The sequence below is a fragment of the Pleuronectes platessa genome, chromosome 1 (genome assembly GCF_947347685.1).
Source record: "Pleuronectes platessa chromosome 1, fPlePla1.1, whole genome shotgun sequence".
In the NCBI taxonomy this organism is placed as follows: Eukaryota; Metazoa; Chordata; class Actinopteri; order Pleuronectiformes; family Pleuronectidae; genus Pleuronectes; species Pleuronectes platessa.
Window position 1 is genome coordinate 6604260 of NC_070626.1, and position 15642 is coordinate 6619901.

Sequence of the window (15642 nt, forward strand, 5' to 3'; positions counted from 1 at the left end):
ACTACATTATCATCTCCATCACTTGCCTTAGGGTTAGGGTTAGGGTTAAGTATTGCTAGCAACTGCAAATTTGAGTGTATTGCATGTCATAGTAAGGTTAAGTTAGTGTCGTTAGCTTGAGAGTGAACAAGCTGGGAAACAATGAAGACTTAAATAAACTTGAATAGTTGAGTAGCTACTGGCAAAGCTTGGGTCTCAATTTGGGTGTAGGGCTTAATCCCCATTTGTCAGTACAACCCCTGTGGCAGAAACACTGGCTTAATCAATGTTTTCCTTAAAATATACTTAAAAAAAGACGGACTAAGGTTCTTATACAGTAGCTGAAAACACAAACACACTTAACTAATTGGAATTGTATTGTCTCAATTCTGTGGAGTTATGATGGATAATCCAGTTTTTTGTTGGATGGACCTGATTTTAGGAATCCAACAAAGATTGCACACTGGATCAATTAATTAAATGTTAATACACAGGGATACAAGACAGACTCATAGCTTTGTTGTTTTTAGCTACGCTAGCAGCAAGGCCTCTGGGGTTGTAATGCAGTTGGAAAGGTAACCAGTCGAGAATGACAGCATATTTATCAAATGCTGTTATTAATTTAAAAAAAACATCAGTTCTATAACAATATTCTGAACCTCAGCTGTACTTGGTGTTTGTACTACTTTTCAAAATACTTAATAAAGTAATATCGTTAAAAACACCAAAATAATACATCGAAAATCGAATTTGTGATATTATTATTGATTTGCTAGCATGCTGACATTAGCATTTAACTCACTTCTCAACCCTACATACTAGTTAGAAAATATTTGCAGAATACATGGTAAAAGACAAGTATTTCGCAATATCTTACGAAGTCAGACCATTAAACAGTTTTTTCATTCAAGTCTTTTTTGGGGGATCGGGCCAGAAAACATGGCTCCATAATAAAGTCATACTTAGAATAACCTCTCTGCAAACATGATGACATTACTACATTCAGTACATTAACATCAGTCCTTCCCCAGCTCTACCTTTAGCTACAACAACTAACTTAAATTTACAGATACCTATGCCTTAATTCCTCAAAAGATTTTCCACAATAACTCTACATATTTCAATTTCAAATAATGTATAGGATGATGATAATGTGAAAAACCTATCCAAGATTTCTTGAAAAGGGTTAGTCAAGGTTCAGCATCTTCAGCAGAAACCCCCCACAACATTTTCAAGCATGAGATTACTGCATTTAAACAATTTTGAAATTAATCTTAAATAGTTGGTGGTTTTCTTATTAATTTAAGATATCGAGTGGTTAATAGGACTCTGCAGATTTTACTGTAATAGCTTGCAGCGTTGCACAGTAGAACGTGGCATAATTATTTTAGTCAACACTGCATTTCATTATACTCTAACTGAGCAGCTCTCTAGAAAGTGAAATTTCTCTGTTGGAATGTCATCTGAGGCCACACCAGCCTCTCTCTAAAAAAGGTGCTTCTTGAAAAGAAAATAATGTAGAGGGTCTATCAAGGCAAATGCCTCACACTACTTCGGCTTCCACCCTAGTATTAGCAACAAAACCAAGAGACAAACACAGCTGCCATACAGAGCTAAGATACAGAGAGAGATGGATTTTAAATAGCATTGCCTAGCAACAGCCTGCTAAGCTCTTAGCAGTTCCATGGTCGGGATGCATACTGATAGATGGTGACAAACACGCATATGCACTCAGAGCAACACTAAAACGTAATGGGATGGAACTCATCACAAGGTGAAGAGCAGTGAGCTTTTCATAACCAAGGATATTAATTGTTAGTCTGCTCTGATTAGGCACGGATTTGGTTGTTGTCCTGACTTAAACTTCAACTCTGAGTTTCTTGCATGAAATTTTAATTTAGGAGGGAAGTCTACATTACAGTACCTTCACGTTAACTGAATCCATTGCAAAATAAATTAATTATTATTGTATTGTTCAGTCCCCCATATACAAGACTATATATAGACTAGGAGGCTAGACCAACTGAAATCAAAACTTACTGACCAATAATATTTAATAATAACAATAATTAGCATATTATTGTGAATATTATTGATATTGTATATTTGTACTGGAGTGGGGGTAAAAACGGATGAAATGTAGCTAAGTACATTCACCTAATTCCCTCATACAAATTTGACTGTCTACATTACTTGAGTGCTGCAATTTTCATGTTTCTTTATACATCTACTCAGTTAATCTCAGAAGGCAAAATATTTCTATCCACTTTTTTTATCCACTATTATTTTCTATCTCACTCTAGTTGCTAGTTACTTTAAAAATTAAGCTGTTTCCTGTTCCCAAAACATATTAAGAGACAACAGTAAAATCCTGCTCTTGCATGAATGTATGTGTACAAATTACAGAAACAACATACCCAGAGTGCATTCATTGTGAAAATGTCCCGGTTAATGTTCAGCCAGCATTATTGAAAATTAAGTTTAAAATGTAATTTGTTAGCAAATGAAGCCTGATTGAGCTCGTCAAACTTCACACAGGCATGTTGTTAATCTTACTTACTGATAAACAACAACCACCTGTAATGCAAGCTGTGTGTTTTGGCTGGATGTTTGACATAGTGACGGATCTTCTTCCTTGTCGATGTGCTTCTAATGCTTCTACACCGGGCCTACGTTCTCAACACGGTGATCATTGCAGTACTCTTCGAAACTGCAGGGGGCGTACATGCTAGTTTACGTTTTACGTTTGTACACGCCATCATGTCACAAGCCAACATGACAACAGACACAGCCCTCTGTTGCCCTAGTTTACAGCGTCTCACATCGGAGGAACATCTGAACTATGATTGGACATTTTAAGAAGCTGTTGCCTCACATGGAACCGTTCACACAGCATGGAGGAAGGAACCACAGAAACTCGGTCAGTTTGCAACAGGAACTGAACTTTGAGATTGTGTAAGCAGCGAAGGCTCTACCTTAAGGAGACGGGAGAGCAGGGGTCGGGTGACAGGCAACAGTGAGAAGGGGCGGGGACGAGATGAGGCTGTACTCTGAAGTGTCATTAACTGATCCGGAAACAATAATGTTGAATTTGACTCAAACTTTAAAAAATCGTGTGAGTAAAACCACCATAAAAAGGTGTGTGAAGGCTATTTTGCATCACCCCGTACTACAGCCCTGCGTGTGACTAGTTTCTATTCGTGGTTGTTGATCCCAATAACTGGAAGTCAGAAAAGTTAAATAAATTAAGTGTATATTCACATCTGCATCATGAATGAATGATAATGATTGTGTTTGCCATACAATACTACTTACAAAAGGTTTTTTGAGTAAGATTTAGAGTTTGTCTTTGTCTTTTTACTGCGTTTTGCTAAAGTTTTAACTCAATGTCCCACAATGAGAAAGCAAAAACATAAATCACAATACATATCACAAACAAACATTTCACATAAAGTATTGTGACCCTTTGCTATGACACTTAAAATAGTCATCACAAGATATAACGCAACACCAGTATTGGTCCGAGAAACAGTTATTACATATTTTACCCAAATTCCCTAAATCTGAATTCAAGAGCAAATCACAACCACATCAGATCAAAACCTGGACTGACAAATTAAGTATAACACTGTACTTGTCCCACTAACCCCAGTTCTATGTCTGTGCATTGTGATGATTGAGGCAAAAATAAAGAACAGAGGAGTGTGAGAAGCAGAACAGGCCAAGACTAAAATTGGTGTTCTTTTCTGCTCACACTTGCTATTCACACTGAAAACTATGGGAAGAAGCAGAGTACCCAGCTGGTGCAGTCAAAAGGATTAAAAGGTCGAGTTCAATGGGAGACACTTCTACATTTCAATGGTCACCATCTTGGCTTTGCATAGGAAACAGGTGGGGACAATCATGTATCTCAAATTTGAGGAAATGGCAGCCAAGGAAGGACTCTTTAATGGTGGCGTAATGAAACAGGGCACACACATGAAAGTAAAATATTATTTTTATATCATGTGAGCAACAAAAACGATGGATGTTTTGGTGGGTTACAATCATTGTGAAATGTTGCAGTCGTCACTTCTAGAGAGTGCATGACTGTGACTGATTTTGTGGGTCTAAAAACTAAAAAAACTGATTTGAGTTTAGCTGCACTCTTCTGAAAACAATTCTTTCTTTTCCTTTAAAAGACATGTTACAGCATGACTTTTCTTCAGCATGACCTTTGTTGTGATTTTGCTGGGCAACACCCTGCAAAAGAGGTTAACTACATTATTCAATTACTGTCAGACACTCACTGACCTATAGCCTGAAGACATCTACACTTAAATGTGTGCTATGTTTGTGTAGGCGCGGAACTGTGTCACATCTCCTGGAGGCCTTTCCGGTCTCCTTGTTGATTTCCAAACGACAGAGACACAGAGTGACCTCTGAACATGCATCTTGATGGATCCATCAGTACTATCCGTATCACCGGTTATTATTGGGATGTGCTGTCATGTAGTGGTGTGAGATAAAACAGAAATCACTTAAATTCGTCTGTCTCCATCTGTGACCTAATTTTGTATTCCAGAAATAGCTTCCTCTCACCACATACTGCTACATGCATGGCTACATGCTACATACACACTCTTGCAAACACACCCACACACACAGCAGCCCAGTGGAGGGTGGAGTGTGACATTAAGACCATTTCTCCCGCGATAGGGGGCTCTTATGAAGCTGGGGTGGACCATTTCAACATCAAACACTCACAGCCGGCAGGAGGCTCTGTCCCCCTGAGGGCACTGGATGAATGGAGTGTGTGTGCATGTGTGTTTTTCAGTGAATTCCGGGCCTACCTGAGCAAAGAGAGTGGCTGGGCTGGCGGCTGCTCTGAAATATGATCTAGTATATAGAAACAGGCTTGTAGTCTAACCACATCTTGCTTCAGGGAATCATCGCTTGAGTCATCGTCATCATAGCAGGGGACTCTAAAAAGCTACCGGAGCTTTGTTCTCCATCTACGTCATAACTGACTAAATCTAATTTAGACACTTATGTTGAGATCACACTTTGCTGCTATGGAAATCCCGCTGCATGCTGGGTGCTTCGTCTACCTAGCAATCATTGTAATAGCGACAGATAAAGTGCTTCCATTTTGATTCTTTACGATGAGAACACAACTACAATTACTACTGCTCAAAAGGCATTTAAATGTCAGGTGTAAATTGGGTACACAAAGAAATGCAGACACTAATATTGGTTTGTAATATTGTAGGTCTGGTTTTGCTCACATATCTTATTTATTCAGTTTAAAATTACAGGGACAATGCACATTAGTAAATATTTCTGTAAATGAGCCAGTTTAGCCCTTTTGGATAATTGTCAACTGCAGTCCCTGGGCAGGTGTGAAAACAGCTACAAAGGCCATAATACATGACACATGCACTCTTCATACGAACACATCTACAATTTATAGTCACAAACTTGATTATCTTTAAACCATGATTTTAAGTTAATTTAAAATAAACAAAATATACCACAGTCTCTGATGGATGCTGGCAAACAGTTCAAAGTGTGACCTGCTCTAACTGAGAAGGCTGAGAAAGTTCATCCGCCTCATTTTATTTATTTGATTATGTCTCGAGAAGCGTTCTTCCTATCGACTTCTTATTTGATGGGCTCACTGCTGTGGACCCAATGAGGTGCAGTTGGTTCATAATTTGCTGCAATTTTGGCACGCAACGGATTTACTATTAATTAACTTTGAATAATGGTCAGCTCTGCAGCAGTGGGTTGCAGCTTCAGGGCTCTGGACCGTGTGTCATGTGGACAGTGATGATCAGATCCGTGCAGCAGCCAACAAGAAGGTATTTCATATGCCATATATACATCAATTTGAAAGTGTTTTGCAAAGGACTCTGAACTTTACAGATAACCACTGTTTTGTTTTAAACCCATCCCTTTGAATAGTGTAAATTATTTCTTATTGTTTTCTTTCTCATCATTTTGTTTTGCCACTAGAGACCAATTACCGCTTCCTGCTGACACACTGAACAAATGAAAAGCACAACAGCTGTCAAGAAAACAGACACATTTCTGATAATCTGTGCACCTTAATCAATTTCTGAGTGGATATTCTGGTGCAATAATCATCAGTTTTAAAAGATGAGAATTGAGAGTGAAATGACATCGTAAAGATTTCAGTATCTATTTATTGTATCTGAGTGTATTCATTGAGCATTTGTTTGGATGGATACTCCTAGTTTGATAAAATGATGGGAAATGAAAAACAGATCCCAAACACATCCGTAATACAGAACAGAAAAGCAAAAGTAGTGCAGATAAGGTCTTCACTTGACAAAACATAAACTGTACGCTTAATGAATTGAAGGACAGCCTAATATTGAAAATCTGTTTGGTCCGGATGTTCAGACACGTCAAGTTAGCCTATCTACAAACGTAAAATATAAGTTGACACAGTCCACATAGGTGATGACAACACAGATGTTTAGTCCGCTCTATACATTGCTATGAAATCAAAACTAACCAGATAAAACGTAAACTATGTAACAAAGGGGGGTTAGTATCCTATCCTAAAATTAAACACAATGAAAAGTCTATTTAGTTTCAGCAGTAAAATGAAGATAATTTTTGCTTTACAGACGGAATGTAAACTTTATTTTTTGAGTAGCAAAGCTGCACTGCTCCGAGCAGCAGAGGAGGACGTCAGTGGAACTTGCTCTTGTGTTGAGTGTGCATTCCTCATTCATCAGTCTGGATGAATCAATGGGTCGCTCAGGGACACACATTATATAATAATCCTATAATTTCTTGTTTTGTTTCCTTTTCCTCCAGTGCTAGCGTTCACTATTGTTTAACCATTCTCTTAAAAAAGTGGAAAGCAGGGGAGAAAGAAAGCAATTATGTGAGGAAGAAAGCAACAAAGACCTATTATATGAACATCTGGGGATTTTGCTGACTTTTTAAGTGATTCCATAATTTATCTTCAGTGTAGACTGTGGTTGAATAAGAAGCTACTGGTGTTGTACGATGACTTGCTCCTCCAAACAGAACAGTCAGAAAACTCAGTACAATCGACATTTTTGTCCATTTAGGGAGCTCTTCTCCCTTTCTCCAAGCAGCTGTCTCCAGACATTACAATATTTCACATAGCCTTGGCAACACAAACAGATATTTCTCCATCTCCCTCTCTGTGGCACAAATACTGGACATACATAGTCCCCCTCTCAATCCCTGAGAGACCCTCCAAACCTTAAAGGAGACTTAATTAAATTTAAAAGTAAATAGGTGAGCAAAGATGGGGCTGTTATCTTTATTCTCAAGGGTATCATTGTGTGTTTCCATGGAGGAGGCATCTCTGGTGGTATTCAGGAAAACACTCTGATGATGTACTAATTTATGGGGAGGGAAAGAGAGAGGGAACAGGAAGGTACACAAGCCTATTGATTTCCTGTATGTCTGTATCAGTACAATGTAAGAGCAGGAGGATAGTCAGATTATTAGTATGTTACTTGAAGAGTCCCCCGCTATGATGAGTTTTTCTCACGTTTGTCAATTTAACAGGGCCAATATGGTTACAAAATGCACAAACGTTAAAGGACACTTTTACACCTACCATGGTCTGGGCCTTCAGACTTTTCAGTTTGGTCTAAATAAACATTCCAAAATAACAGATATGAAAGGCCGTCAAACCTGTGATCCTGGTCCAGATCAAACTAAACTATGGTTTGCTTTCTTTTCAGTGTGATTACACTTCATTGGATGGTTCAGACCTTGAACCAATTGCTGAAAGCATTAAAACAATAGTAGAAGAAAAAAAAGCAGGAGCCGCTCACAGGTTTGTTTGAAGTCTTCAGGTCAGACACTGTACCATTTGTAATGTTTGAACAAGGACGTTCATTTGGTGCATTCAAACTACTTTTGAGTTCTTCGACTAGAGTTTGTAATGTAGCTAGTAGTAATACCAGAACAAATTTAAACTACTAATCATAGGAGCCCTCAAGAGCTTTTAGTGAGGCATCTTGCACTTTTGGACCTACTTTATTACTTGGAATGTTACAAATAATATGAGATATATCCACATTATATCTCAGAAAGGCAGCACCTATATACAAATATGTATATCTTACAGCAAAAGCTTATGTCTCAAGTTAGAATTTTGTACTGATCATGCAGTGAGAAAACCACAAGAGATACCAATACACTGGCCTCATGGACAACATAGAATTAATTTTTGTTCCAACCAGAAACAGTTTTTTTTAAAAATTGCAACTGTCATTTCCAACAACAGATAACACCTGTCTTCTATATGAGCGTATGTGTAGTAGGTGGCATTTACCTCTAAAAGCCTGGAGGCAGATTTAAAGGTCTGATCATTATTTTTCCTCTGACATTAGCCACTCTACGAGAGCTCAGAGAGCAGAGGGAGACAGCTAGTGCTGCCCACGCTTCGCACTCTTCACTTTAATTCAACCACCAAACAAAAACATTCCACACACTTCATTAGCAGAACAGTTTAACTCTTCTACAACTGCAGCAGCACAGTGGCTGACATAAAGCTCTCCAAACCTGTATGTATACAAATGCCATGATATTGACATGAGCAAACAAAACACTGAGGATACTTGTGGACCTCACCACCTATACACATGGACACACATACACACACTTTGTTTCATGTATCCTAAATGCACCAATTACACAAAATATGAGAGGTGACGGTCTATTAACAATGTTGATGTTGCGGTTGAAAGAGAAAAACCCAGATTCAATCTACTTTATCTATATAGAAACCAAGATTGATATATTTGTATTCTTTATCTGAAGCAGCGCTCAGGTTTACCCTAATAGTATTTAAGCAGGTTGGGAAAATGTTGCTGCTGGTTTTTATATGCTTCCTTAAACCAGAACCAGACCACAGGAGATACGGCATGTCCAACAAAAATGCACTATGGTATTTCTGTTAAACTGTATCTGACAATCAATAACGGATATGATGCTATCACAATTCGTAGCTAAGGGAAGATTTCAACCACTTCCCCTTTTAACTTTCAAGGGGCAAGATAACCCTCGAAAACAAGGAGCAAGGTTAGAGGTAGGGAGGGGTGAAATGGGATTACACTGAAACTACCACTGTAGGTTTTAAATGACTTGGCCACAGAGTTACTGTATCCACTCGAATAAACCTCTGGAATGGATTGTATTAACATATTGTGATTTGTGTTAATTAATTATATTTTCATACAGTAAATTAATTGTTACCATATGACTGTCTGTAGTTATCAGAGACATGATACAAGGAAGGAGCTTGTTTCACAAACATCCCACTTCCTCTAATGTCCAAAGGGGCCAAACTCAAATAGTTACATTCCCAATCTTTGCAGTCAGGACGATTTTCTGGGGATATTAGAGCTGCAAAATATGGAGAAGAAAACCTCCACGACAGCACGTTATACATTATTAATTAACTTTAATTATTCAGCCCTTAAGAGACAACAAGACAGTGCTGGAAAAAAAGTAAGACAAGCATTAAATTAATTAATTATTCTTTCCACAATGGCACACGTATTCTGGTATTCTATTGCGGATACCAGGATGACGGTAGTTGCAACAGATAAATCAGGAAAATAGAGAGATTTAGAAAGAGCAGTCGATTCCAGCTGCTGAGACATAACCACAATGTCTCGATAGAAGGGCAGGAGCTTGTCATTGCTATGCCATGTTGCCGCTCACTGACTCATACACTTTGAAAACTGTCTCTTTGAAGGTTTCTGATGATGGGAGTGACAAGAAAGCGAGGGATGAAGAACTGCCTGGAGCTGGTTGACACCAGCATCCAAGGCAATACCCTGAGGCTAAACCAAACAAACCATATCCATATTTTAAAATAAAATAAATCACACTGACCTGTGACCGGTCAGTGTGTATCTATTTATATATATCTATATGTATGTGAAATGGATATCTCCTGAACCCTTAATCTTAATGGCTTCACTCTTGGTATCTTCACTCTTGGTATCTGAATTCTTAGTGGCCAAAAGAACAGACCGTTTGAAAGAGGCAGGTTTAAGACAGGCAGTGAAGGTTTACTAGTAAACATAATGTAGTTTGACGAATATATCTGATTTACACTGACATTGAGTAGTCTTTTCTGAATGTGCTGCAGCTGTCTTGAATGAACAGTGGTTTGTAAGCATGCTGAGTTGAAGGGTGTTAAACCCTTGTGTATGGCCTGAGCGGGTAATGAGAGAGCTATGGCCTATAGTAATCTTGTGGTCTCATCTGACTGGTGGTCATCTGCCTATGTTACAGGTCACTGTGAATGATGACAGCCTTGGCTCTCTAACAGCCTCAGATCAAGGAGGGGTGCTGATCTGCTGGAAAGGGAGATCGCAGGGAAGGTGATCTAGCAGCTGTTTTTCTAACAGAGAAACACATGGTGATGTTCACATTTGACACAAGCATACGCCTGATTATATTGAAGTTGCTCGCGGCAAATCGCACATTAAAGCTGACCTATGCACCTTTTAATCAGTGTATGGATGCCACAGTGAAGTGGGGGGGGGAAAACGCATGATTGCAGCTGAAGATAATCCCATTCTATAAGAGCTTATGTCTGACACATACAATCCTATAGCACACACACACACACGCAAACACACAGTAATGTGAGAGTGACCCGTAGTTGATGTTGTTCCAAGAAAATGCAGTTATTTACTGATGTTTCTCCAAAGCACAGCAGCAGGTGCAAGTGTTAAATACTCTCTCAGGACAACTGCACATCATACTGTCCTGGTCAAAATGATTGGCACCAATGAATATAATTTACATAAATCGCAATATCTCCAATTGGAATGCAAATAAATCTATTTTGTATAACCAGAAAACCAGAATATTTTTGTAAAATGCCCAAGGTTGCTAAAGAAAATACAAATGAAAAAAACTAAATTTGCCTTATAACGACATAAAGCAAACTGAAATGTGCCCTGGACACAAATATTGCCACCCTTCATTAATATTTGGTTGCAGAGCCTTTGGAAGCAACGATAGCCTTCAAATGTTTCTTATAATCAGCTAGAAGCTTCCTGCATCTCTCTGCTTTTAGTCTCTGCATTTAAGCTATTTTAAATTGCAGGAGTCCCTTTTGCAACGGCAGATTTCAGCTCTCTGAAGGTTTTCAATGGGACTTGGGTCAGGACTTATTGCCGGACAGTCGATCTTTCACTTTAAATCAACCTTTTGAAAAGCCAGATGTGTGCTTTGGATTGTTAGTCCTGCTAAAAAAGTCCCCAGACTTTCACCTCACACCTAGTTTTCCTCCTCGCATTTTGACCATGGAGAATGTTTAGGTTTCGGAGTATGCATGAACTGAAACCATCAAAACAGATTGTGCCGCAGGTCAGCTTGAAGCTGTTTAGATGTCTATAGTATCTTTACAACACATTTTCCTTTCTAACGTCGAATTTTGATAAGCGTTTATGATTTTCTGTCTTTTTAAGGCAGTGAAACCATAATTCATTAATTAATGCAGATCATGTGAATGCTGAAAATAAAGCACCGTTTTTTTTGTTTGTTTTTTTCTGAAAATAACCTTTATTTATTAAAACGATAAAAATAGATAATGGTACTGTAAAAAAAGACAGCACTATAGGTTTAGACAAAGCAGAGAAAAAATAAAGCTGTAATAGGTTTGTGGTGGTTGCATCTGGCTTCACTTTGCATGCTGCTGCACTTGATTTGTCTGTGAGACACTGTGCTCTGCAACAACATTTATTTTTGGCCATAATATACTGTATTACCAACGTTCAGCTTATATATCTACAAAAGGGCCTTTTTTACTCAGCCAGTGCAGATCGAGATAAATAAAGGTTTGTTGCAGTTTTTGCTAAACTTGGATACACGCTTGTAGTCTTTAAAGGATATTTTAGATCACTTAAAACTATTCATTGAGACTACAAAACAACAACTTTCCTTATTTAAAAAGGTTTGTGATTGTCTATTATTTTAAAATTGTTTTATTTGTAACACCAGGTGGATTACTTTCTTAATGATTGAAAAGGTTATGGTTATTAAACCATGTTTAATTTCATTTAAACATGGTTTTATTTCAATAATTAAGCAGAGCAGTAACAATACCAATATCTATATCGATTAAGAAAATCAATAAGTGTATACAAATAGCTTTAGTTACTGCTTCACCATTGTAGATGATTGTATAATTGTGGATAATTATACATAATTGTATATACAGTTTACAAAAGTAATGTAGTACCTCAATAAGATTAACAAAGGGAAAAGGTTTTTTTTAAAGGAAAAGATAAAAATCTCTCCTATAATTTCATACTGCTTTTCTCTTCCTGGGCCTGGATCTCCTTTCCTGACACTTTGGTGCCTCTTCCCCAAGATGCCAATTGTATCTGCAAACACACCTATAAGAGCTACTTTCAGCAAGGAGCAACGGCCTAATTTTCTTTGTTGTGATTTAACAATTTGTTAAGTGCCTCGAGGAACCATCTGTCCTCTGGCTTTGATTTAATGTGGACTCTGATGATTGAAGAAGCTGCTGAAGGAAAATTACACACAACATAAAATTGTTGGGTTATACCCATGGACAAAAGGGCACATTATATATACTTACACCTGTACTGTATAACCATATACAAATGATGAGTGTCCCTAGTCTGGACTCACCCCGGTGCTTAAAGTCTTACAAATTGAATGGATGGTTAAAATGTCTTCACAATATTTTGGACTTGGTGTCCAGACCCATTCCCTTTTAGCATAATTTATTGTGCTATGGATTTGCCAACCAGTGTACACTCAATAGGCCAGAATGTTTTTCCTGTATTCTGTTGTTTGCAAAGACTTTTACTATGTAGCATCAATTATAGTTTCCAGGTTTCTTGGGTTAGTTTCTACAAACTTTGCACACGTGGATTTGGGCAGTTTATCTTTATATTCTTGACAGATCCTCTCAAGTTCCACCAGTCTGGAAGGGAGGCATCTGTGAACTGTCAGTCTCTCCACAGATATTCTATGCAGCTAGGCTTTGACATTTCCCCTCATGGACAGACGGAGTCCCGAAGCTACTCCAGCTTGTCTTGGCTGTATGCTTTGGGTTGTTGTTTTCCAAGGTGTACTGTTGATCTCTCTGTATTTGGCTTCATTAATCTTTCCTTCACTTCTGACCCGTCACCTTCTTCCTGCCAATGGGAAGTTCCCCCAAAGCATGATGCTCTGAATGCCAATACTTGAATGCAGCAATGCCTAGGATGTCCAAGTGAGGAGCAGTGCCTGCTGTTTGCCTGACATATACTACTGTGAAAGATCCTGTGACCAGGATCTTTCTATAAAATATATATTAAAAAAAGTGTATATTTGAAAAAAAATTAGCAATTTCATCAATTTAGAATTAAACCAATAACACAGATGTGTGCATAGAATAAGGTCTGAATATTTTCTGAAACCACAGTTTATCTTGTATCATCTGTAGATACAGCCGTTCATATATGGTTTTCTATGGGTATGTTTATTCATGTGTGCTAAAGTGTACGTATTTAAGGTTTTACAGAAAGTATTAAAATAAGTAGTGTAATCAACCAAAATGCATTAACAAGATAAATAATACTCTATATGAGGCAATATAACCAAAAACACTGGTATATGTTTCAGCTGTATCCTACAAACCTGAACTGTGTCAGAAAATAGTCTCTTAAATGACCTCCCAGCTCTCTATTTATTCCTTCTGCTCTCTCCATCTGCTCATTGTTCCATTGATTCCACCCAATTAATCTCATCTCACACCCTCTCTCCTTCCTTCTTTCTATTTTGAACACTTAAAAAGGCATTTGTTTTGCTGATGGTGACGCAGACTGGCATGACTTTTATCTGAAATGCAGCTATAAATAACTAGTTGGAAGGACGAAGGAGAAGAGATGGATAGGGAAGAGAGAGAAAGAAGGACAGGGATGGAGAGGGAGTTAAAATAGAGTGGAGGGCTGTGCAAATATTTAGTAAGCAGAGAGCATTTGGTTAGAAGGAAATCAAAGACAAAGCGAAGGCCGGTGCAGGACAAAGTGTGGAGTGCTGAATCCAAAGCAGGCAAGAGGACAGAAGGCCTTTTAAAATGTCTTTAGAAAAACAAAAACAACACATCTCATCACTAAAACATAACCTCTGAAACATTGTTCATTTGTATATCAGAATTACTGTGAATGAATTGACTTGTGGGAGCTCTATTCAATTCCAGTGCTCTTTAGATCAAAGGAGTTGCCATTTAAACCACCGATACCGTTGGAATCTATTCGCCTTGTTCTGGTGCACGGTGGTAGAAAGATGTCTGGTTTTACTGCCTCAGGGATTCAAACCAGAAGGCATCTTGGGACAGTCCTATAACCTTTGAAACCATTCGTCTTTCTCATCAACCCGACCTTTCCACTCTTTATCCCTTCTCCCTCCATCTTCCTCTTTCCTTCATATGCTGAAGATGTGATTTTGAATGTTTCTGTTGGAGTTCCACAATAATGACAGGGCCGAGTACAGGATTAAAATGGTTGGGCTTAAATTGAGAAAAGGGAGGGAATAAAGAGTGAAGCGATAGCTTCTGTGATTAGAGGTCATTTCTAGATGAGGATGACCATAAAGAGTTAAGCCTGACCAGACTTACAATGATTATATAGAGAGTAGACAAAAAAGTAGGGTTCTAATGCATGTGTGTGAGTCTTTTGAAGCTCTTAGTCAACATCTTACTATTTCTGACAGAGCAAGCACTCAAACACTCTAAGATATGCACACACATACACACACTCGGCCCAATCAGTATGCACAGACAGCCTTGACCCTTTTGACTATCTTATCTTCATCTCTGGGACCAGATAATCCACATAGGTCCTTCAAAACACACACCACACACTGCACACACACACACACACACACACACACAAGCACACGCAAACTGCACACGCACACACACAAAGACCATGTGTCCATGGTGGCTATGTCCTAGCACATGCTGTAATGATTTTTTTTTACAGGGCCACCTTATCAATTGTCATGTCCGTAGACTACAGAACACCCTCACCTTAGCTGTCCCTGTTGGTGCTCTAGTAAACTGGATGCAATCACTTGTTTATTATCTACAATGTCACAGATTCTGATTGCAAATCATTCTAAAATTGTTGTATTGTATTCTGCAGCCAAGGACAGTGTCATGGACGTCAGCGATTATATAAACGTATGTCTTATTTATACTTTAGCTAATATCTTATGGTTTATTAATTAGAAGATTGAATCAATCCTTTGCTTGAAAACGACTATAAATATAAATATGTACTGTTTTATTAAGAGTTTTTCTTATCTTTAAAGCTAATCTAATATGGGTTGTAATCTTAAATTGGTAAAATTGAATCAATCAAATTTGAGTTGTATACCCTATATTAACAAGATGCGACTTCCACTTCCGTTAATCCTTTCTACAGCAAGAAAAATAAACATAAAGACCTGAGAGAGCCGCATGTGAGGAAACCCTCTCCCAGGACCGAAAGTGCAATAGGTGTTGCATGTATAGATACAAATTATTTTCTGCCCTTGTGTATCAGCATTAAAATGTGCAGCTGAATGGAGAGTCAACTGCTTTGTTAAGCCTGGAAACTTATACTGAAAAGTTAA

The 15642-nt window shown here is 38.2% G+C and overlaps 1 protein-coding gene across 1 annotated transcript in view; it reads right to left on the minus strand.

Annotated features, from left to right (window-relative positions):
• The window catches only part of itfg1 (integrin alpha FG-GAP repeat containing 1), a 147397-nt gene that overhangs the window by 64412 nt on the left and 67343 nt on the right, over positions 1 to 15642 (minus strand). The gene's annotated exons all lie outside the window — the stretch shown is intronic.